The sequence below is a fragment of the Chlamydotis macqueenii genome, chromosome 2 (assembly GCF_036417535.1).
Source record: "Chlamydotis macqueenii isolate bChlMac1 chromosome 2, bChlMac1.mat, whole genome shotgun sequence".
Taxonomy (NCBI): domain Eukaryota; kingdom Metazoa; phylum Chordata; class Aves; order Otidiformes; family Otididae; genus Chlamydotis; species Chlamydotis macqueenii.
In genome coordinates this window covers 118422054-118448071 of record NC_141557.1, presented here as the reverse complement: position 1 = coordinate 118448071, position 26018 = coordinate 118422054, and the positions used below count along the sequence as shown (strand labels likewise).

General features: G+C 39.3%; 1 protein-coding gene across 1 annotated transcript in view; it reads right to left on the bottom strand.

Annotated features, from left to right (window-relative positions):
• Positions 1-26018, bottom strand: part of DTNA (dystrobrevin alpha) — a 234292-nt gene that overhangs the window by 198245 nt on the left and 10029 nt on the right. Inside the window, exon 2 of the mRNA XM_086740776.1 lies at positions 24926-24982. The gene's annotated coding sequence lies outside the window, so the exon portion shown is untranslated. The remainder of the gene's footprint in view (positions 1-24925; positions 24983-26018) is intronic.

The window sequence follows — 26018 nt, the reverse complement described above, 5'->3', positions numbered from 1 at the left end:
CAGCGTGGGCTCACCATTAAACACCACGCTAGCAGTGGTAGGAGACCTGGTCGGGTCTCAGCTCTGCCACAGATTTGGTTTGGGAAATGACAAATTTATGTCTCACCCTCTTTTTATCTGTTTTGTCTACCTAGCCTACAGTGGTTTTATGATGGGTATAATCCTCCTAGGTGCTTAGAGCAACTGAAACTTTAAGTTGGGACCTCCTAGCACTACTGCAACTAAAATACTGAAAATTGTTTAGGGAGCATTTTTATTCCATTTAGTAAATGGAAAAAAATAACTAAATAAAAGAAGAAAAAACACAATTTCCTTCAAAAGCCTCTTTAATCAGCCCCAGAATCTGAATCAATGCTGAGCACAAAGATTTAAATTTGGCTTAATGAAAACTGAATAGACAAAAAAACAACAAAAGAAGTCTCTTTACAAAAGGTATGGATTTGACCTAGCCGGTAAATAATTAAAGCTCCTCTCTGTTCCCTTCCACTTTCTATTTTAAGGCTTTTCATTATATGGGATCAAAGTCAGCTCGAGTTGGAGAGAGTTAGACAAATCCATCACAGAGTCAGAATGAATGTATGATCTCATCCCCTGTGACAGCAGCCCGATGGTACCACCTGTTTGAACTCCAGCTCCTACCACTTCTGATGACACTGGCAATGTCAGGTCTACAGCTTGACATTCTGGGAGGTGTGTGGAAACTCTGTCCACCTAAGCAAACAAAATGAAAGAACTGTAAATCTGGCATCAGGGATGCTACAGGCAGCGCTAGCCACAGGGCTGCAAAAAGAGCAGCCACAGAAAGGGTTCCCACCCCGGGAACATAAACCACCAGGAGTCTCAGGAAATCAGCTGTATGAAGAAAGACTGATTTTTGTTTGGAGAGGAGGCAAATGAGGAGACAGATGATGAATGTAGGATAGCTCTATAAAAATTACAAATAGTAAAAAGAAGGGAAATTAATAATTCTTCTTTATTTTCTCATAACAGAAGAAAAAGAATATGTTGCAGCCAAAAGATGAAATAATTAACGAGATATGGAAGAAAAGTTAAATGGGGAGTTTAAAACTTACAGGCAAACTTAAAAGATACTAAGGAAAATTCTGTTCTACCTTTTTAAACTTAAAGCATAGTTTACCCTGTGGAATTGTCTGCAGCATAATTGGGACCAAAAAGGACTATTAAAAACTATTCATTAGATTGTTAATGAATTCCTGCATGTTCCCATTAGAAACTCATTTGTTTTTTTTTAAAAAAAAATATAATTCTTAATGAACTTTGCTTTCTTTAAGCAATAGAATACAAACATTTATACTTTCTGACACAAGCAATGATTAAATGTCAGGAATTGAGACATTCCCCTTAAGGGTAAATCCCAAAGGATTAAGAAAATTCTCCTTTTTTCACATTATTTCACAACTGTTGACTGGCCAGTTCCTGAGCACTGGCAGGAACAAATGTACTGGGTCAGATCGAACACATCGATGTTTCGTTAACACTGAAGTTCAATCAAGAGATTTCTGCCTGAAACTTTTGTTTAAGAAAAAAAGATTACAGCCTTTTGAATGCACCATAAAACTTCACTTTCTAAACCATTTTTTGCTCTGACTGCCAGTAGCTAGCAGCACTTTCACTTCATCACAGATGAAGGCAGCAAGCATACATCAACTCTACTTGCTTTGGTGTCTAAAAAATACTTTGGCCTAGATTTGGGTCAAGATACATTATTTCACTTCTTTGAGCTACTTGACATGTTCAACGCAAACTTGACTTCTGGTCTGCCACAGCATTAAGAGTATTTGCAGTTCTAGGAGTTGCAGGGTCTTCTGGCTGATGAAACTTGCCACTACACTGTAACACAGGAGTCAAACTGTAAAATTATTACGGCTATCAAAAAAATCTCACTGCTGTGAAATTTATGCAATTCATTTCTTAGAGTCTACTAAGATGAAAACAAAGAGGCATTTTAGCACATCACTAACTGGAAGAGTTATTTCAAAACATGCTCCAGATTAAGACTGCATAGCAGGACCTTTCCCCAGTGAGAAAATACATCCTGGGGATGAGCAGAAGCCCCAAATAGCAATGTTCTCCTGGGTGACCTCATTAGCATCTGATGTGTGGGAACACCTTCTTAAATGTGTGATTCTCCTATTTACTTTGAGATGGCTCTTTAATCAAATTCATAAATTACTTTCATTTGGTACCAGACAGATAAATAAACTCACATTATTCAGGCCCAACAGCTCTTCAAATGAAGAAAAAAAAAAAAAGCCTGCAATAAAAAATTAGATTGGAAAGGTTTTGATGCTTTATGTGGGAGTTAGCTGTATGCAGAATTGAACTGTATTTCCTTGGTTTAGCTGAACTAAGCTATACTGACAAGAGCATGCTGAATTAGATCCGGTTGTAACCTGAGGTGAACCTGCGGGATAAACCTTACGTCATTGTATTGCTGCAGTTCTTTCTTTTTTCCGTGAGCAAATGTGGCTCACTTCCCTCAGTCTCTGAAATGCCATATTGGGTGTGCTAGCCATGGGGTAGAACTCTAAATAGAGCATGTTTGGATTTATTCATTTCAGGCCTCCGGGAATGGAACTGAGCTACAAGACAGACTACAAAGGCATGAGGGAGGCAAAAGTGAAGAGTTTTAAAAGATAACGAGGGGTATTAAAATGTACCTTCTGTTGAAAGACATTCACCCACATTTCTAATTTGGACTTTTGGATTTTTGCCTATCCAGGGCAAAACTAGCCCCATGTTTAGCCCCTACAGGCATGTAGGGACGTCTTGCCTTGCATCGCAAGGTAACTGAAACTAATTGGTGATAACGCCAAGCCCTTTAAGGCTACAATATGTTGAAAATATTTCATTTCTACAGCACCATTCACACAACTTTGTAGGCTTAGATACAGCTCTCTTCCAAGAGACTGAGGATTCCTCAGCATGAAGGATAATGAAGATGTAGGGTACCTGGCATGGCAATCCCCTCTGCCAAATTTCCATGACCATATAATTGCTTTAGAGATATAACCGAGCAGATAATACTGCTTCTTACATTCTACCTTAAAGCCAGATCCACAAAATGTGCTCTGTGTTCCTCCTTCGCTGTGTTTCTGAGCACGAATCTACTTTCTTTTTGTCAGAGCCAGCTGGAAGCCTCGGTGGCACAAGGTAAATTGGCACATAACCTTGTATCAACTCAGAACCTGATGGCTCCTTTCTCTGTTAGGCTCATCGCTGACATTCTGCGGCACGGCTGACCACACAGGAGCCCTCCATGGATTAATCTGTATACTTACCAGAAAAGCAACTCTATTTGTATCTGCACTAGCTAGGTAATAGGTAGACCTTTGGTCTATCGCACAAGCTCTTTGCCTGCAGAGCCCTGGAAGGAGTCCTCTGCTTGCTCAGTGGGAATGGTAGGACACTATAAAATTGATTTAGTACATAGGTTTGGAAAGGAGAGGAAGAAAATAGTTCCATGTACACCACTGCTGACTGCAAAACCTGAATCACAGTCCATAAGCTGATACATTCTGCCTTCATCATAAAACAAGTCAGCTGGTGAACAGAGGTGGTGCAGCAAGGACAGGAGATGCAGCCAGTCCAGGCCAAGCCTGAGGCCACCAAGTACATTTACAAATAACAACCATCTCCCAGAACTAGAAATTATCTTGCTCCATATTGTTACGGATGATATTCCAGGCGTTTTCCTTACTTCAAAAATGTTTTTCCTTTCCCTTTACACTGGCAGTAGACAACATACAGTCTGCTTTGAGGACCTTCCGCATTGTCAGGAAATACCTTGCTACTATAGGTTTCTCCCTCCTAAAAGTTATAGTACTGTATGTTATTTTCCAACCCTGTATAACCATTTTTTAAAAAGAAATTCAGGTACATAACCTTGGTAATTATTTTTCTCATGTATATTCAAGCTAATATACAATGGAGATGTTCTGGAGACACCAAGATTTTGCTTAATAAAAATATAAATCTCTATAATTTCATCATTTCACGCCTTGAATAACTGGAAATCCTCCTCCTACATAATTTGTCATGATTTCCTCTGTATAAGTTCAATGTAAGAAGTGCACAGATAAATTATGCAGGACTATAAACTTACATAACTGTTTGTAAGACAGAAGAACATAAAAACTAAAGCAGCTTTAACAGTTAGGAATATAGAGAAGTCCAACATAGAGCTGAGAAAAAGATGATTTATAATTTGTCGTTCAGGTGGACAGGTATACAAAAGTAAATCTGAGAATATACTGTCATTCCTTAAGACATATGGAAACCAAGAGCTGGCAGAACTAATTACGAAGCAGCTATATGAACAAACATAAACATAATATGTAGAAAGGTCAATTTACATCAAGAGATCATCTATCTCCTGCCTTAGCTTCCCCTCTTAGAACAGCGGTGGATGCACCCACATGGCTCACTGATATCACTTGCACACAGTCTGGAGTATTAGACATCCATCCACAGCAAGCATATGTGATTTGTTTTGTTGCCTACCAGGAAGTTCATCAATAGTCCATCCCTTATGCCTCTTTTTGCATTCTCCTCCTCTTGGAGTTGAGTGTCACATTGCCCATGTGGCCTTCTCCTACTGTCAATGCAAAAATCAGAAGGGAAATAAAATTAATCAATCATCTACTTGGCTTATTAAATCTCTCTTATACTGTTCATCATTTCATGTGCCCCTGCAACTCAGGCTCTTAGCTCACGACTTGTAGAGCTCTTTAATCCTTCAGATTTCTGTCTGGATGGCTATAGGCAGATCCTCACCACAATTTGCCCAACACCTGGTCTCTTTTTCTAGTCACAGAATCATAGAATAGTTTGGGTTGGAAAGGACCTTTAAAGGTCACCTAGTCCAACCACCTGCCACAAGGAGCAGGGACATCTTCAACTAGATCAGGCTGCTCAGAGCCCTGTCCAGTCTGATCTTGAATGCTTCCAGGGATGGGACATCCACCACCTCTCTGGGCAACCTGTGCCAGTGTTTCATCACCCTCATTGTAAAAAATTTCTTCCTTATATCCAGTCTGAATCTACCTGCCTCTACTTTAAATCCATTACCCCTTGTCCTGTCACAACAAGCCCTGCTAAAGAGTTTCTCCCCATCTTTCTCATAAGCTCCCCTTAGGTACTGGAAGGCCACAATAAGGTCTCCCTGCAGCCTCCTCTTCTCCAGGCTCAACAGCCCCAACTCTCTCAGCCTGTCCTCATAGGAGAGGTGCTCCAGCCCTCTGATCATCTTTGCAGCCCTCCTCTGGATTCACTCTAACAGGTCTAGATCCTTCTTGTGTTGGGAGCTCCAGAGCTGGACACAGTACTCCACGTGGAGTCTCATGAGAGTGGAGTAGAGGGGCAGAATCACCTCCCTCGACCTGCTGGCCATGCTCATCTTGATGCAGCTCAGGATGTGGTTGGCCTTCTCTGCTGCAAGTGCACATTGCATGCTCATGTTGAGCTTCTTCCACTAGTACCCCCAAGTCCTTCTCCTCAGGGCTGCTCTTGATCCATTCTCCACCCAGCCTGTATTTGTGCCTGGGATTGCCCCGACCCATGTGCAGGACCTTGCATTTGGCCTGGTTGAACTTCATGAGGTTCTCACCCCTTTTCTAGTCATTGGGAACCTCACCAGACTGCCATGACTTCTCAAAAACAATGGACAGTGGCTTGGCAACTTCATCCACCAGTTCCCTCAGGACCTGTGGAGGCATCTCATCAGATCTCATGGACTTGTGCACCTTCAGGTTCCTTAGATGTTCCCAAACCTGCTCTTCTGCTACAGTGGGCAGTTCTTCATTCTCCCAGCCCCTGCTTTTGCCTTCTGTGACTTGGGTGACGTGGCTAGAGCCCTTGCCAGAGAAGACAGACGCAAAAAAGTCACTGAATACCTCAGCTTTCTCCATGACCCAGGTAACCAGGTTTCTCATTTCCTTCTGGAGAGGGCTCACATTCTCCCTGGTCTTATTTTCTTGGGCCACTCTTCTCTCCAGGGCTTTATCCCATGGTACCCTGCACAACAGATCCCTGAAGAGACCAAAGTTGGCTCTCCTGAAGTCTAGGGTCTTTGCTCTCACTTATGGTCTCTCCTACCGCTGCTGAAACAGCAAAAAGCTTTTTACAGTCACATATATACCCTTAGTCAGGTGTTCTTTGACTTACAATGAAAACCACAGGATAGCACAAATGAACCTAGAGTTCATGATGTAAGGCACTGCTGTTATAAACTATAATTAGATACAACCAGAAATGGGGATGAAAGTGGGTTCATTACCAAATGTTAGCTTTTCAGCACACTCCAGATATGTGAATTTGGAAATTCTTGTTGCTGTACTTCATGCAAATTACAGTTTGCAGCTCCCTTGCACTGTTCTCCCATTAGGTGTGTGAAAGAAGCATAGAAACAATTTGTTTTATTGCCTCCACTCTCACAAAAGAATTAAATTAAAAATAGCAATAAGGCATCACATTTAACAGGGCAGTAAAACAGAACCTTAACGACCACAGGCTCACTCCTTCCCTCCTATAGCAAATCCCGCAATGGGCAGGACGCTGCAGCTGTGCTTGGGATGCTTCTACCAGATTTTGCTCTGAGAAGAGGTTTATTGAGAGGGAAGTCACTGGGATAAGTGCCAGAACTCACGCCTGTCCTCTCAGTCCTCAGGCCATTTGGTCAGGGGGAGGTGATAATCTGCTTTGCTATTCCGTCTTGCTGGCAGCCCTTTTCCATGGTGATGCTCTTCTAGAGACATCTGCCAGCCAAGCATCATTAGGGTCCATTTTGTTGAGAAGGCTCTTCAATGTACAGGAGCTTTACTGTAAACCTAGTATAGGTTGTTATTTTTTAATTTTGACTCTCCCATGGGTGGACAGTTGTGCCAATACCCACAGATTGCCTACTCCTTTCCTACCATACAAGACATTGCAAGTCTACACCTCAGGATACCAAAAGACTAGCAAAATAGCAGGAGACTACCTGCACTACTGACATCCATTTGAAACAACTAAATTTTTTTCAAAACCAATGAGCATGAATCAGGTCTCTGCAAAACTGCGAACATTAATCTGAGCTTAAAAAATCCCAGGGACTAAAGACATCATACTAACGTCTCTGTGCAACAATTCCTTTTAAGCAAATATTGCAATAATACTAGCAGAACGAAAAATTTTGTCTGGAGTATGCAAGTAATACGCAGCTAATAAGATTCCTCAGTTGGTCCCTAAGATGCATGAACCTGTGTTCACTGTTGGATGTCCAAAATGCACAAAAATACTTATCTGCGTATCTTAAATCACTGTCAAATCTAAGGTGCAGGCAATGGGGGATTTAAAAAAGGGATGGTGGCAATCTGGATAGGAACTTGGTGTTCTGGCTTACTTAATTTTAGTGCTTTATACTTAATAATGTATCTGGCCCCTGGTATTTAAAGGGTTTCTCTCTAGAACACTCATATAGCAACAGCAGTAAATCCTACAACAAATGTATTTGTGCCATTTCCATCAATGTTACTGGATTTATAGATGAAGTGAGATTCACCTTTGGTTCACATATCTGGCACAAAGACCCTTTGCTTCCTGGAAGACAATGAATGTGCAAAGGAAGATCAAGGACAGAGGAGCTACCGAATGGGGACTTCTCTGCAGTCTTTCACACAGCACTCAGGAGATGTTTGCCAGCTGCAAAGAGGCTGTCATATAGGAAAATTTAGGAGCAGGCTAGGGGAAAGGATCATGGGCCCTAGCAGTTCACAGATTCTGAGCACACAGCATGCACGCAGCAGTGGCTGACCCCAACTGTGAAAAGCAGTGGTGGGAGAGCCAACTTGAAGTGTTCAATCTCTTCTAGCCCTTGGTCAGTGATCTGCTCAGTCTTACTATGCACACATTTGTCACACAGGAGTGATAATCCTCTCTGAAAATTTTATGCGAAGGGTAGGAGAAGCAGTTAACATACTTCCCATACTTTTATGCACAAACGCCTAGAGCTGTTCCATCTAACACATAAATAAATTAAACTTCAGTAACTGTGACTTTTGTTAATGGAAAAAAACATGAAACAATACAAGTTTTCCTAATGCTTCTGTGACATGCAGAGTAAGCACTGTTGTGAAAGCTGTGTGCTCAGGATGTGTTAATTGCCAGGTCCCAAAAGCATTCTCTTTAGCCTACTCCACATCTTCCTATATGACAGCCTTTACTACAGTGTGATGAGAGTCGCTGACCCGTATTTTGAAAGTAGATTATTGCAGTTTAAGTTTAGAACATAATCATTAAGTATAAGGTCGTTTCTTAATAAAATTCTGCTGTGGCTTACTACAATTCTGCACCACTAATAAATATTTACTTACCCTTAAATTACTCAGAAAATACTTTTTTCTATGATTAAAACAGGTCCTTTTGACTAGAACGCAAGTATTTTTCACTTAAAAGATGATGAAGATGGCAATTAAGAGATTTATCTGTACCCTATATCCTAAAACCTTCTTGGCAGCCATTTATTAAAAAAATACTTCGGACAAGTCAAAGAACACTGCAAATCCAGCCCTTTAGTGCTCTGATTTACATCTCTGTTGGACAAACGGCATCAGGACACAAAAGCCATTAACCTCTTTTGTTGAGGGTCACTGCATTTATGACATAACAAAAGTACCAGCAGAAGGATTCGCATACACTTAATTGTATAGGCTATCTGCACATAAAATAAGCAAATGATCAAACTAAAATAGCTTGCCAAACTGTATCTGTAGTCTACACACTGCCACACAACTATCAAGAACTTCTCTGTTAAGTAGTTAAGTAGTTTTCAAACTCATAGGAGTTTAGAAAAGGCAGATAGGTAACAAAATTGTTTTTTCTGTCTGAAAACGTGACACTTCATCAGTATGTGACAGAATTAATTTCTCTTTTTGCTAAAAAAGGCTTGCTTTTGTGTATACACTCAGGTTGGCAATTGCTTTCATTGCTCCATTAAGCTGTTCTACAGTATCTTAAGAAGAATTTTCCTGAGGCAAACTAAGAGAGCAAATTACTTTGTAAGCAATTTTTCCTTGAACGATTTTGCACTTCAGATTGTAGATAAACGTGTCTTCACAATTGCTGTTTTCAACTTGAATCTTTCCCTTACACCTCCAGTGATGTCATTGTCCTGTATCTTAATTTCTTCCTGCTGTGAGGTCACAATTTTTCAATCACCTGACTTCACCACAGGACCAACATGAGGATCAAGACATGACATCAGAACATGACAGCTACATTCCCTGATTAGAAATCTCAGCTCTGTACACTCTTACAGTCATACTTCTACTGCCTTTGTTGACTTTTTGCTGTTTTCTCTGAGCTATTAAATCACTTATCCGCCAAAATAAATGCAGAGTTCATCATACAAATCTGCAAAGTCACTGTTTTCAGAGCGTACGTTCAAAGATAAATTAATATAAAGGCTTTATATAGATAATTAAACCTGCATATCAAAATACACAATATACCACAATGGTGGTAGTATATGGTAGGACTTAAGTTGAAAGCAAACGCTGAGTAGAGCAGTATTCCAGCCTACTCTCTGCTAGCTTACTTGTTACGGTAAGGCTTCAATTTTGATTTGCAAAGCCAATTCCTGCTTCTTACCTCAGCTGTTACAATTCCAAAGTGAGGTTCATCTCAGCAAACGTATCTATTACAGTGCCTTAGAAAACTTACTTTTTCTGCACTAACGTTTGCTTTCCATGCAGAGCAGCTACTTCATACCTGGTATTTTCAAAGGCATTTAGCCTGGGTCTGTCTCTTGGCAAGAAGTCTACTGATCGGAGACCACATTAAGGTAGAACTAAATACTCTCAAAACACCCAATGAGTATTTTTACCTTTTCAGCATGGATCCCATTAAGACTGCTAAATATATGGAATTTCCATATATTGTGCTCACCCTGACTTCAATGAGATTAAAGGGGACAAAAGACTAATTTGTCAGGGTTTAATTTACCACATGAATTTTATGCATGGTCAGTTATACAACATAAAATAACCTTAACACCGTTTCATATATTTTGCACAGTCAGCTTTATCAGATGAAGTCTTAAGATCCAATTAAAATTTAAAAAGAACAATTACCTTTTAAAAAACAGTTCAAGTTAACAAAAGGGACAGTCTGACCATTCAGTGACAATAAGATCATATTCTAGGTAAAGACAGCCTGAGCAGCTAAGCTATGGAAAAGCCTGTTCAAACACTCAACGTTTGATTGTAGTTTTCGTAATATATTCACAGAAACCTCAGCAATGGCAATTAGAGCAAATATTGAGACAAAACCCAAAAGACTGATTCAATTTTCACTTTTATTCTATTCCGTTTTACAGAATAAAACAGCAGACTGGCTCTTGAAAAGGAGCTAAGAAAGCACATTAAGATTTGTTATCTCAGAAGACAGTGTCTCCTTTCTGTTACTCAGCTTTTGTGAGTAACCTGGCAAAGACTGAAGAAGTCAGGATGCCCAGTTTTTCTTAATTGTATGATCTTGCCTTGTTGTCCTCGTATGGCTTCCTTGTTGCCCTCGTATTACTTCATTGCCTATTGAGATAAGAACACTGAATAGACAAAAACAACAGGAGATGTCATTTGCTGTCTTCTCATTGACTTCAAAGGACTGGTAAGTCAGTCATTTAAGATTCAAATATTTCAAGAAGTGGGAGATATTGTTGAGCAAAGGGCAGACTCCTGTTTGCTGTCTTATTCTCTGCATTGCAGGTATTTATTTCATCCTCCATAAAGCTGACGTCATGACTACAGAACAGATTCTGTAAAATCAAGTTCTCTTTATGCACTTGTCCACATTTAGCCTCAGTTAGAAAACATTTCCTTTTCAAAATCCTTCAGTTCTACTATAAGCATTTTCTAGTGAAATATTATTATATAAAACATGGTCACTTCCTGGGAAAAGAATGACAGATCCTTAATAAAAACGAAGAACTTTAAAGCTTTTAGAACAAGGTCTCTATTCTAACCTGTTATACAAGCTCACATCCAGGGTAAGTCATCATGGCTGAATCTTTGTCCAAAGCAGAACAGGGAGTGTTGTGAACTGAAATTACACAGGAAATTCAGAAGAAAGAGTGCTGGCAGTGAGGACAAGGTCAGTGCAAAACAGACTTGTCCAAGATCAGGAGAGAAGGAAAACTGATGGATGCTAAAAGCATGCAAGCCACCTGAAAGTTGTCCATGCTATCTAAAGATTGCAAGGCAGTTCATGATGGCAAATTTGAAAGCAGAAGGAGAGAAACGAGACTTGCTCAGCGTTTGAGCTGAGCTCAGTGTCGAGTACATGTATGTATGTACACTTAAGTACATACAAGATGTTGTAAAGTTGCACTGTTCATGTCAGATTTTATTCCTGCACATAGAATCTAGCTAAGGCAAACCTGATGTGATTCTTTTTTCATTCAACTGATACCCACTGAAAATACATTTAAAGTGTAGTCAGGTGAGTAAGTGTCGAATTAATTTTGACACATCTTGTGCTAAGCTACTGTCCCTTATCTGAGGTAACAAAGTTCATCTGAACGCAAAGCAGAAAGGCCTATCTTAAACTGCCATCTTGTACCATGCATTTGTGATGAGTAGCAAGTGGTCTTCATACATTTCAGGACAGAAATAACAGGCAGTGCAAGCCAATACTGACTTTGGTTTAAAGTAAAGTTTGCACTGGAATGGCCTAGGGAAGCTCACACGTGAGTGTACCTCCATTGTGTAAATTCTTCAGCTGCCTGAAGTATCCTACCAATCCTCTAGATAAACTGGAAAACTCAGATCAAAATCAATGTCCACACAAAGTTTTACCTTAATTTAACTCTGCCTGCTTACATTCAGATAGTGGAACCTTCCTTTGTAAAAAGCAGCCTGGGAAATCAACTTTCAGCTCACATGAAGTTTTTAGCTGTTATTTGTAATTACTTCTGAAGCTCTTGCAAAGATCTGTTGCTCTAAAATGAACCAATTAATTTTAGCAGTTTTATTGGCTTACTTCAACTAAACACAGGCCAAATTTATAAGCCTGTAGCTGTTAATTTGCACCCCTTCGTATGCACATATAGTAGCTGAAAATAAACAAGACACATTTGAAGGGTGCAAAGCCTAAGTTTTAAAGTGAGATCATGGGAAAAGCACAGAAAACAGTAGTTGGTGCAATGAAATTAAGCTAACAAAGAAAAAATTAATATCAGGAAATTGATATGTTTCTTGACAGTAGATCTGTTATGCTCTGGAACATTTTCCCAAAGTAAGTGGGAGGAACCCCATTACTTGATAATTTAAAACCAGACTGACAAAAAAGTAGTAAATGTACAGCACAATATAGAATAATTCTATATAGGAAGGGCAAGGAAGTAGATGGCTAATAACTCTTTCTTTCTAACAGCTATGAATCATACAACCACGGTTGTGGCTTGACACTGGAGTTTCTGTGTGTGGATGGTAAAGCAGACAGACAGGCTCTCACATGGTACTCGTTGGTAATGGTTGGAGGAACCAATTCTTCGTATTCAGTAAACCATAAATACACATTATTAGAGTGTCTGCCTAAATTCTACAGAGATTTCATGTAATGATGCTTTACTCACAATCCCCTCTCCCAAAAACTATAAAAGCCATGTCGGTTTCATTATCATACACATGCTCATTTTGTTGGGACAGAATATTCTTAGCTGAGAGAATATATTGAAGCTAATTTATGAGCTGAGTGTTTTATGTGTAACCAGAGGTAAAAATTATTGGTCACAGGTTACACCATGTTTACACTAGTTTAATTCATTCTCTATGCAAAGGCATGTTTAAGACAAACATTTGATCTTTTGACTATGAGTTCAGTATTTTCACAGTTGTTTCACGTAGAAGTTGAGGGAAAGAAAGAAACACAGACTTTTTGTTTCATTCTTCTGTTTTCCAATATTTTTGCTAGTACTGTAGATAAGCAAATGTTATTCGAACAAATCTGTCCAGGCCAAGTTCTTTGACCCAAACACTTTGTTGCAGCTACATGACATTCAGTCATTGGAAGAGCTGTGCATAACAGCAACATGCTGCTCAGAGTACAGACCAGGGCTTAAACACTGACCACTACAGCAGTAGTTTGCAAGGCAAAAGAAGGGAGAAGTAACAGTTTAAACTATATACAGGATGATATCACAGATAAATCTGAACATGATGTGACTCAATTTAGTTGAAAAGCAAGATTGGCCAAAACAAAGGCACTCTTTGTCAAGGACAATATTTATAAAACAATCACCTCCAACTACAAATTTTCAAACAACATATCAAAGAACAAAGGTAGTAATTTCCCTCAAACTGTGTAGGAATTAGGGAGAGGATGATAATATCTTCAAAAGTTTTTAGGTCTTGCATTTCACCATTTTTGGAAGAAGTATGCTAATGGAAAAAAATTTCCATGCTTCTTCAAAGATACTGTCATTGGAGCAGGCTGTGGATGGTCCATCATACCTGATGTCTCCATGGAAAGTAGCTTAACACTCCAGAGAAGAGGAGCAATGAGTGCTGCTTGTTGCACTTTGGAAACAATCTGTTTCCTTTGCAGGCAGGTTATTTGGTCTCTCAAGTTTCTTCCCAAAGAGTCTAAGCTCTCTATGGGACATTACGTTTCAGCCACCTTGACCGGCTATGGCTGGGTGTCTAATAAATTATGAACAATTCTAACCAAATTCATTATCAGAAAATGATACATTCAAGTATGGTACTGAATGCAGCTGGATAGCGATGCACAGACATTGCTGTGGATGAAATATAGGATAAAACACAAAATGCTGGTTTTCTTTCCCGCAGGAAAACACATACCAGTATATAGTAAGTAAATAAACCTTTTCCTTATTGTGCTCTCAATAAAGAGAAATAACACAAAAATCACCACTATGCTAAGGATATTTACCCTTATTTTCTTTCCTAAGACTTTGGTGGAAATCCACCTTAATGCAAAAGGGGATAGTAGTTCAGCCAGGTAGATCTGAAAAAGTAATTAACTTTGATCTAGATCCCATCTAGTTCTTTTTTTCTATAATTGTTTTTTGTTGTTTCCTTTTTTTTTTTTTAAATCAATCCATACTGCCACCAGAAAAGGAAAAAGAAAATAGAATAGCTATTGATTTATTTTGAGATTAACAGGGAACAGACACATGGAAAGTTAGGACAGCACTGTCATGGGACTGTATTTATATGTCTCAAAAAATTTACGTTTCTTAACATTTAGAAATAAAATTCATTAGAGGACCTTCAAACCATTTTGGTAAGTGGACACAGATCCATAATTCAAACATTTTCAGTCCCAAAACACCCTCACTTAGAGTGCTGGCCAAAGTGGATATGGTTCTTTCATCTAATTAAAAGAAAAAGTCACGGCATAGAGAATGCAGGTTTGATGCAACTACCTACCTTGGGAGATAATCAGTTGAAGGACCATGTTTAACATGTGTGCATAGCACAGTCAATGCAGCTATAAAGATTACTACTCTCTGAAAATACTTCTATTTTCAGTGAAAAGTGCATGAACTGTTTGTAATTTTTGCAGTTTTCATAATATTTGCCTTTAAAGCAAACTTTGCTTTTTTTTCTCTTTTTCTCTTTAACTACTGTGACTGAAGAAAGGGTAGAGTTAAAACAAAGAAGGCAAAAAAAAAAGGGAAAAAATCTGGAAAGACACAAATGGAAAAAAAAAAAAAAATCTTAATGTCCTATCCCCCCAAGCAGGGACTGCTAAACTCTCAGAAAAACCTTTATCACAGAAGAAAAGCTATGGCTGACTGCAGTAACTGCTGAAAAGAGTTTTGTTGTTTTCCTGCAGCACAGGGAGTCGGGGCCCTGGGATGCTGGGCTGGTGACCAAATCCATAGGGTTAGTCCTGAAGGGGACATGCAGGGAAGGGCAGGGTGTGGTAGGATGGGTGAAAAGGAGGGTGAGGATGAGGAAGTGGGATTATAGAGGCTCTCACACCAGCCAGTGAGTCCTTAAAGGCCCATCTTCAGTTGAGCTGTGGACTTCTGCTGTACACACAAGCATATCGGGACAACTTTACCCATGCAAGATGCTGAGTAGCTCTACAAGATCTAAACCCCCCTTTAATTCCTTTGCCACAGCAGGATTTGAAGATGTCTCAGCATTTCCTAATAGTGTGTCTGATGTCACTATCACGCTAAAGAAGATAATATCACATATATCAGCAATGTTGCTTTAAAAAAAATCATGCCTGTACACAGCAAAGACAAGGTACAGAATGGTGAAAATGAGTGAAATCTCAGCCTAAATGGCGTAACGCACTGACTTCACTCAGTCCCATATGCTGGTCACAAAAGTGGCAAAACAATTTTTAGTGATTAACACTGCAAACTCTACTATTTCTACATTATTAACCTTGCATATTTTGCTATTGCAAGCTGGAAAGCACAGGGAAACTTTCAGTGTCATAAGCACTGGTATCTTTCTGATACTTGCATTTCTGATTTTTATTATTTGATCATAGCTTTTTCCTACATAACAGCTTCCAAGGTACTGATTCCCAGATCACTCAAACTCACTTCCTTCTACTGATGTGAGTAATCCCATGATGTTCAGTGCAGTTACTCACATTAATAAGGACACACAACTTCTATGTGATTGTAGGATCAGGGCCTTCAGGTTGTGAACAGTCATTGGCCTCTCTGCCGTTAAGAGGTCATTGATAAACTGCAATTTCCTTCACATCTGACAGAGGGCTACTAAAGTACACATACATCACTGTCATTTTTCTGTTACAACTTTTTAAAATGCAGAATCAGATTTAAGAGGCAATCAATAGCAATCCAGTTGCAGCCACTTCTAATGAAGCGCAGTAGAAACAATTTGGTATTAGATTTTCACCTAAAAGGTCTCAGAGAAAAAAACATTTCTCAGTGCCACTTCATCTGTCCAAAAAGAAGATCAAGGTGTTTATCCCATGCTCTGAGCCAGGGAGGATACACATATGCACCAAACTTCACATACAGCAAGAAACTCCACTGGGTTGCACAGCACAGCTCTTTACATAAAGTTATTGCTGCCACAGATTGTTTGTTCTACTCACATCTATTATTCAAGTACGTATTTCTACTATTCTAATTATTATAATTAGACAATGATAACTATAAATTCTTAAAAGCATTTCCAAAAGGAATTTTAAAAATGTTTTTAAAAATGGAAAGCCTCTGCTAGCATACCCTGTCAATATATGTTACATTTTTAACTCATGTTTGTGAATAATGATAGATTGCTAGCAGTTCTATGGGTCAAGTTTAGTTTTCCACACTACTCTGACCATGCACAGCAGCTCTCCCTGTTTCCTGACTCCTAATCCATCCTCAACAGAGTCTGGAAGTCACAGTAGATTCATATTATGTCAAATACAGAAGAATGTCATTAACTAGAAATGCTTTTCCTCCTGCTGTGGGAGCTAAAGGCAGAATGAAACCTAGCACATTAGTTGACTGAGCCTGTTCTCAGCTTTTCTTTCTTGAATAAATTTTCCAAACACACTTACGTGATAATTCTCTGCAATACAAACTATCCTATTCACAACACAACTCACAAGGAGGAGTTAACAGTGATTTTCACTTGCTTTCTAAAATATGATTATCACTTTTTGGTTTTAGATGCTCAGTGAACATACAATGATCCTTGAAAACCAACATGATTCCCATTTTCAGATAAACAAGTGAGAAGAAGAGGAAGGAATAAAATCACACAATAATTTCCTGAACAAAATTATGAAAAATACCAATAAGTGTACGCTGATGTGAAGTATCTTCTACATCCCAACCGAAAATCCATTATCTTTGCTCATAAAGTAGATTTGTGCACTTGACTTTCACTTCCTAGAATCAATTAATTCAGATTAAGGGATACTGCTACATATGCAACTATAATCCAGACTGCTGTTCCTAACTGCTAAAAATTACTTCATTAAACCCTAGACTTCAAATAGGTCTGTGGTATAGCAGTACTCTAATGCTCCAAATGAGCTACTTATATGGTGCCTGATCTAATTCCAGATAAAAAATGTGTTTGATACTAATTATATTTTCAATAGAAAATGGAGAATATCAACACAAATCACCCAGAAATCACAGTACTGGCTCAAAATATGTATTTTTCAATTTTTATGTTTTTTTAATATACTTTATTTCCAAGGTTTCCTGTAATACCATAAAGGAACACTGTTTCAGTTGAAAATTTTGTTCCATCTAGAAGATGTATGTTTAAAAAAGTCCAGTATTCTGAGGGTTGGTAGTGTTGCAACAGGGTCTGAGAACTCCATTTCCCTTGTGGAGAAATCAGCAAGAGACTAAAGCCCAAACGTTCTGAATTCATACACCCAATTCACCACTAAAACTTTCACAGAAACTATTTTCATGGCAGGAATGCAATGAAGGACCATTTCATCTCAAATGGTCTTCCTAGACCCTGAAAAGCCTCACAATCACTCCCAAACCACATCTCAGCAGGCTGGGATCTGTTACCAGCACTGCCATGCTGTGCTGGTAACAGATTTTAAGGTCAAAGGCTTTTGGACCTGGCCACTCAAGAGAACAGAATCTTCACCAGCAACTCATATAACTCCAGTGCCAGGAATATCAAGCGAGGTGTGTGCTTGCTCTCTCATTCTAAACATTCCTCTGAGGTGATAGTCTCGTACCAAGAGCCAGTGAATGTCCTTCGAAGTGCACAAAACAGTATGTTTTCCTCCAGCTGACACTGAGAATGAAAAGGGGAACAGAGCCATGCATAAAAACAGCCCATCCGCTTGGCAATGCTTGTGTTGGAATCAGGATCGTTGTACTTCTTACAACTCAAGACCAGCAACAACACCTGGGTTCACAGAAACCATAAGATGGTAGGAATGATGGTATGTAAGAAAGGCTTTCTGAAGCCTGTAAAAACAACAAACTTTCATCAAAAAACAAACACGTTTCCAAATATGCAGTAGCAGACTGGGCAATTCTGAGAAGCATCTGTCAGATCAAGTATCCACAAGAAGAATCACGGAGAGGCAACTCTCAGAAAGGTTCACGTACCTCCCATTCAGAGGGATGAATAGCTTGTAGCAGCGGGAGAGTGTGAGCAATCAAAAAGCAAACTCTTACCCTGGCTCTACTGCAAGGCAGCTCTGGGCTTAAAAAGACAGCAGTACTCGTGAATAGGTTTCCAAATGGGAAACGCCAGGATTCTTATGAAGATGACTTATTTTTAATACATGGGCTTGCACTGGCCCAAAAGACAACACAACAGCAGCAAACCAGAAAAGTAAAATACAAAGCAGAAAAAAAAAAAGAATGACAGATCTCAATTCAAAAAGACAAATCAATTAAATCTAAATTTAACGAAAACACTGAGAGAAAACTCACATTCATGTGAAAAATCTTTCAAATTTATTTTGCAGATCAGTCAGGAGAAGAAACGCCATTCCCCTAAATGTTCTTTAGAAAGAAAATAAAAACTCAGTTGTAGAAAACTGTCAGTTAAAAGCAAAAGCCAAAATGAAATGAGCTGCCCTTCTATATATTTTGCAGCCATCAAAAGCTTTCAATATATTTATCAGTCTTGTCTTCTTCAGCTGAAATTTCACTTTTCCGCTTTCTTCAACCTAGCTTTCTACACGCCCTTTCTTGGATCTTAATTGCTCTCATCCCACTTTCAACTCACATTTTGTGTTGCCCTGGAAGAAGTATTGCTTGCTTAACAAGAAGAGCCACAAAAGGATTTTTAGCCTATTCCAAAACAACACTGTACTATTTCTACCTTTTTAAAATGAATTGCCTTTACAAAGATCATTTTAAAAATATATGATGTCCTACGTCAAAGGAAAGCTATTCCATCAAAGAAAATGCTAATAGGCATGTAGCCAGAATATTAAGATTGCAGAAATTACCATGTTCTCTGTGGTTTACATTTATTTGCATGCATTCACTCATTCAGCGTGATTCTCTGCTGCAGCCTCATGACTTAAAGGTAAATTCAGTACCACAGCGATTACTGGGGGTTGGGAGATTTCACTGCACAGGAGGTGAGGCCATGGAAAGGACGTGGGTGGGTCACATCACACATGGGGCAGGGAACAGATTTTTTCTGGGACTCTCTGCACAGGCTCCTCAGCTAGAAGGTGGGGGCCAGGTCTGAAAGCCTGTCAGAGACCATCAGCTCCAGGGAGTACTGATGAGATGTTCTTGGCATCTGGGGGAGGTCTATAGCTCATTCTGTGTTGCAGGAAGGTTCAGCAGCTGTGGTGTGGGTAGGGTCATTAGTAATGCTGCATTCATGACTCATCTGTGAGTTATTCCCTTAAATACACACACAGAGACAGGAATTTTTGTTTCTCTGGGCTCCAAGTTGGTCAGCACCTTCAACATAAACGTGTATCAGTCTGCAAGAAAATTTATCATCTGACCTTGACATGTTTCTTCCACTGTGAGAAAGAGTACTAGTTCCCTACCTGTAAGAATGTGAATTGTATTTCAGAAGAAGAGAAGCCTTCATAAAAGGATATTTCCCAGTTACAACCCATGCAAATGAAGAATAAGAGAATCTCAGAAGAGAGCTGGTCAGCCGAACAAAACCAAACAGCAGGAGTTTTAGCACGGAAGCACTTTAACTTGAGCTGAAAACTGAAATCTTCCATCAGCAAAATCCAAATGAAGTACTTCATTAAAAGCCAAGTTTAATTCACGCAGAAAAAAAAAAGTGTCACTTTCAAAGCAGACTGACTGTTTTCATTTTGGGATAAGCTGCATCTCTCTCTGGGCTGCTAGAGTATCTCACTGGATTTCTAATTCTGGTGCCTTGTAGACTGGGCTATGGGGCTCCTTTTGGACAAAGCATCATCTCAGCCACAAATACAACCTCCCCACTGGGCACAGAAGCTGCATAACAGTGATGCATCATGAAAGATGTATCACCAGGCTGGACAACCTGACTTACGGGGAGACATGGGAGAGGGAATGAAGTGCTGCAGTAGCTCAGGAAGAAAAAATTAAAGTTCAGACTGAGGTGAAAGAGAACAAAATAATTTGGAGATGTCAAAATGTTTCATTTCAATAACAAATCTTTAAATTAAATATTATGAAATTTCTGAATGGGAAGTTTCAGTTTCAGCTACAGTTTTATGGTGATCAGTTGTTTCCACACAAAGTAAGTGCTTTTTGCAAAACATTACACAGCACTGAAAATTTTTTTTTTCATTTTTTCAGTCATGACAATTTTCTGCTTTTTGAATAAAATTCTGTATAAGCCCTGCTAGAATAAAGAGAAGCACAGCATCTTCCTACTCAGTGACAGGACAGAGTAAAATTTGGACTGGTCTGTTCCAATGCTTCTTATGCTTAAAAAGCGGTGTGTTTATTTCAGTGTCAGTATTACATGCCTAAAATTCACTTGTACTGATACAAAAGCATGTCTTTTCACAACAGGGAAAAATTCCCTGTTTATTCTCTATGAAACCCCACAAAAGTAAGTCAGGACTGAATTCAAACCCATATGTTCTTAAACTCACAAGTGTCGCTGTTAATTGTCTAAAATATGAATAATATCTCAAAAATATCACTCTATTTCTGATTTTTTTCAAAGATAAGAAGTGGCAAATTGTTGTTTTTTTCCTACCCTAACAATGTGGTTTTGGCTCTTTAAAGCTCTGTGTTTTGTATGTGTGAGTTTTTCTTCCTCTCTTTTCTTAACAGCTGCTTTTTTCTTTGCCTTGCTTTTGAGAACAGGCTATGCAATTTTTAGAAAATAAGCACTGCAAATGAATCATCAAATGATAGTAGTTAAGCTCCGGCCATTGTGGATGCTTCTACTGAGGGGAAGCACATGGGTTTACTCAGGCACTCATACTGTATGAGTGGGTGACCTTTGGTGCGGACTGTACGTCCTCAGGAGGTGCCTCTTCCACAGTTACTGCAGGTTAAGAGCATTGTGCAGAAGAGCGCAAAGCCCAGGTGAGCATCGCTCATCGAGTTCATATACTTTTGGTCAACATAAGCTCCAGCAGAGCAATCAAAACCAAAACACCCACAGGGAAAGGACACTGCCATCTGCAAGAGGCTCCTGAGGAGCCTTGCAGAGCTGTGAACAGGAAGGTCATCATTACTTTAGCTAGGATTGCACGAAAGCACTATGTAATGGAGTCCTTTCAACCTTGCTAATATCTTCCCATGGAAAGGGGATTGCAGAGACTTTTTGCAGCCACAAACCTCTCCTTGTGTATTTTACAACCAAATCCCGTATCTGGATTTAGCTCAGCGTAAGCTAACATAATCTTAAAGTCCTGGTGTATGCAGCAAAGCAAAAAAAAAAAAAAAAAATCTTATTATGGCAGTAAAATCATAGCTGAGGTAAATATATTCAGCATTTCTACTTTCAGACATTTGTAACCTACTGCAAAATACTGTCCTTTGGTATAAGGATTTCATGTGTTGTCAGTTCAAAAGACTACTTAAAAACAAACAAGCAAAAAATGTTTGCCAGTTATTTTTGATCATCTGAAGTGTTCAGATAGGAAAATAAAAGAGGAAATAAGTGCACAAAACGTGGAAGGTCACAACTTACTAACATTCAGCTTTGAGAAGCTTTCCCTCTGCAGCCAGGGCCTAACCTGGCTCTTGGATCATGCGAAACCTGCTGGGACTGCACACAGAGATTGCCATGGAAAATCAGCTCTAGCATCAGCTCTCAAAGCTTTTGTGATACAATTTTTTCCTACTTGTGTTGAAAAAGATATAAAGGAGGTGGATTGACAGAAACAGAAGCATTTGTTATTTGACAGTTATTTGTTATTAAGTAGATCTAAATCGACAAAACCAAATTATTACTTTTAGCCGTGCCCGGTGTTATCAGGGATGCAGTAGTTAAATACCAAACGAGACAAATTCACTTGGCTGCTAAATAAAACGGATGAAGTCCAACCTGTTTGGGACTTGAAGCCCCACAGTGAGAAATGTGCTGACTTAATCCAGTTACCAGTGGGAAATGCGTTCATCCTCAAGTCAGGTTACTGAGAAGAACAGAACAATTATTGGTGCTCAAAATATTCCCCCTTACTGAAAGAAGTCACTTCAGGATTAATGTAGGCAGAGACTCCACGCCATCTGAAAGGGCCTCTGACCATTTCTATCCATGTTCTTAGGACTTTGACCTTCTCTTTGTTGTGTTTTTGTGCTACACTGTACAAATAATTCCAAAAAAAAGCCTCCTGGATTTTGATTCCTTACCTTTTATTTTTTATCCCATTATCATTATCTTTGAAATCCAGTCCCCTCACTTTGCAGACATGCATGTATGTATATATTCAGGCATTTATTTCCTTTCTCTGATGCATGTGTAGTTTGATCCTGTCCCAGTGTATGTGCTGGGTGCTTCACCACTATTAATAGCTTCACAGGGAACACACTCAAGAGTCAGAGCAGATCCCCTCAGAAGTTACTTCAGTGGAGCTATATCAATTTGTGAAGCTAAGAATCTACTGCCTAGATTGTAGATCCTTTTGTACAGAAGGCACAGATGAGCTGTACTGCTTTCTATTTTGCTGTAAAGCCTCCTAGACTGGGGTAGTTTTTTGCTGCATTTCTTGATAACAGTTCCATGTAGTTCCTTTTTAAAGGGGAGACTTTAAAATAGAATATTAAAAAAATAATGGTAACAGTACAGTTACCAGTTACAAATGCTGCAGTTTTAGAAGCAACTGCTGTAGGTGTTTCTGCTGAGAATATTTGCCAAGTAGAAAAATGCAATAGTTAAGAAGCCATTTAATACAGATGCACAGAGAACACGGAGCAGAGCCTTCCATCAAAATCCAGCTAAACACCTTAGTATCTAATGACACTGATGATTCACAGATAGTATCCAAGTGGGTGCTACCACTTTCGAAAACAAAGTCAAATCAAACATTCAGCTCTTGCAAGGTAGAGGAAGACTGTCTTACTTAACCAAAAAAAAAAAAAAAAGAAGAAAGAAAAGAAATAAACTGTAAAAATAAGCTGTGAAAAAAAAAATAGTAAAGGCCCTCTCAAGGCCTGAGCTTCCAGCCTAACTGCTCCCATAACAAATGCTAACAAATGTTTTGATACTCAAGGACTGTGTATGAGTGTATGCTGGAGCTTTAATTTAAACATGTTAACAATGTTTAATAACATTTCATAAATCATGTTCCAATTGCTGGTATGTTCTACCCAAACACAAGTAGAAGTATGACATAAAGCATAAAGAGCAAAAATATTCTTAATGAATTTTTAACCCCTTGTTATCAAAAGATTCGTTGGACTTAGCCAAGCAGGCAGCACAAGGCTCTGGAAGTTTCACTGCTGTGAGGCTCCCAAAGACAAGGAAGTGATAAAAGAAACACCTCTCCTTTTGGTTTGGGGCTTTGTGAATCAAGCAATAAATTGTCCTTAATTACTGCATTTGAAGACTACTAGAAAAATGTAGATTGGCCCAGTATGTTGTAGTCCTTAAATGAAAATAGGTGCATGAAGAGCTAACTGCAACAATATCCAAGCTTTGCTGTAATTTCAGTGGAAGTAAGTTGATAAAAAGCAAAGCAAGGAAAGAAAAAATACCACCATCAAAAACCAACACCCTTTTCCCCTCTCCCAAAGTCCAATGAAAGTCATCCAACTAGATGATGATAGTTTTGGATAACAGGATCTGATGAAACAAGTTTGTTTGTCAAATTTGTTTTGTCTTTGCTTAGCAAAGACAAGCATGTTGGTATCAACAAATTGCGCTGTAAATCACAATACCAATGGGACAACCATCACTTTTTCCCTCTGTTAGGCAGGGCCATAGAGAGTCCCCTGGAAAAAAAACAGGATCAAATTCAAGTGCCTTGGACTTGGTTGGTTTCAGAATAGCTAAAAGTGCTAAAATCAGGTCCTATATCCACACTCTCCTCCATTGGATTTTGAGTGAGGCAGCGTGCCACAGGATGCACTGTGCCTGTTGATACCTTCCCCTTTGAAGTATCACTGCTTGAGAAAAAGTGAAGTGTTAGGGGCAAACAAAATGAGAGGAAAGCAACAGCCCGCCCACTCATGTCAAAGGAACGATACACTCGCATCCTGCCCTCTGTGGTAAATCTGCATTTCCCCACCTGGCCAAAGGGCCAGCCACCCGCATGGTGCCAACTACCTGCCTGCATGCTGCAGCTCCATGGCTTCAATCTGCAGTACCATAGTGCATAAAATTAGTTTCTGGTCAGCTCCGGATAACTGTGACCACCTAGTAAATCTGGCAGCAGTTTTCAGCTCTCTTTCCATTGTTTAATTTCAAGGTCTTGCAAAACATATGTCAGTGTATGTAAGGGAAATTTGGGTTTCAAGGACAAATCTCAACAGCTGAGTATTAAGATGAGATTGACTCATAGGCATAAAGTCTGCTGTGAAAGACAACTTTGGTTTGAAATATTTTTCCTCAGTTTTGAGCAGCAAATGGCATAGGGATACATGACTACTAAGGTTTCTGCAAGTGTTATTTTATTTCCTTTTTTTTTTTTCCGAACTCTCATATTTTCCTAAGCCATGTCCTTAATTGGATGTTCAGACTAATGTGAGAGATGTATTAAAAATACATAAACAGTAGGATCATCAAACAGAGTATATGCAAAGTGGTAGATTTTAGAAATATTCCCTGCTAAAATTTCAACTGTTAAATGTGTTTTGGTAGGCAGAGAAGACTCTGTAGCTTTTTTTAAACATGAGGAAGTCCAAAGGATTACATCAAATCATGTTATAGACACTGACAGATACAGGCTTCCAAGCAAAACAGCTGTCATTAAAGCTCTTGCAACTGCTTAGAATACATTGCTGCAGTCTCCTAAAAAACAAAACCATGGGGAAAAAAAAAAAAAAGAGTACCTTTAATCTATACTTTAGCTTCAGAACAGAGATGCAGCTCCATGTCTCTTCCTTTTCCTACAAATAAACAAAAGCAACATGAACCATTTCTACACCTGTGGTCATCAGCAAGGGCCAAAAAGCCACAATAAGGCCTCCAACAAGCACATCCTTCTTAGCAGTGACCACAATCTCACACATACTTTCCTAGGACTGCACTTACTGCTATGTGTCCGTACTAATTTTATTTAACATTAAGGTGTTCCGGATACAACGTAACTTCCTACCTTCCAAATGTTGGCACTACTTGAAACGAAGACTGCGAGCACTGCATAGGGCGCCTGAAACAGCATCCGGTATCAATACAGCTGCTAAAATGCTGTTGTATCATTCCTTTCCTCTGGCACTCATAAAAGCTGTCCCTGCACATCTCCTACAGCAACAGCAGCCTGCCACAGCCACCAAGGTTTGTGCTGTTCCATGTGACAACTTGTTCAAATTATTTAGTGAGATAATTTGCATGCTCATACGCCATGCACAGTCAATGCGCAGCAGTGGCTGAGATAAGATAGAGCTGCTTAAATCCAAGTGTCACTGGCAGAAAAAGAAAAGATGCTTGGGCTCGTAGAGGAGAGTGCACACAAGAGCAACTCTGTCCTGGGGAGGGAGGGAGGCCAGCATGAAGCATCACTGGGCTGACTGGTCTACAGGTTGTCTCTGTGGGGAGCTGAGAAGGGAAGGGATGGCAAAACATGCAAGCAGTTGGGTCCAGGACAGGTACAGAGATGACTTAAGTCACAGACAACTACCTGCAAGGTAGAGGAAGTGTCACCTCTAAATCAGACTTCCTGCTGAACTTTTGATTACCCTCATGGCCTGAAGGTGATCAGCTTTGATCCAATGTTCACGTCATCATATGGCATACGAAGGGGGACATCTTTGTTCTAATGATTTTTATAAGTCTCAGCTCTTAAAAGCATCATTCAGGCCCAGTGTAATCTATCCCTATGTTAGACTAACAGCGTTGCAAACTTCCATTGTTCCCAATTTTATTTTTTTATGCCATAATACTTGCACAGTAATACTGATAATTACATACTAATGCCTTTAAAAG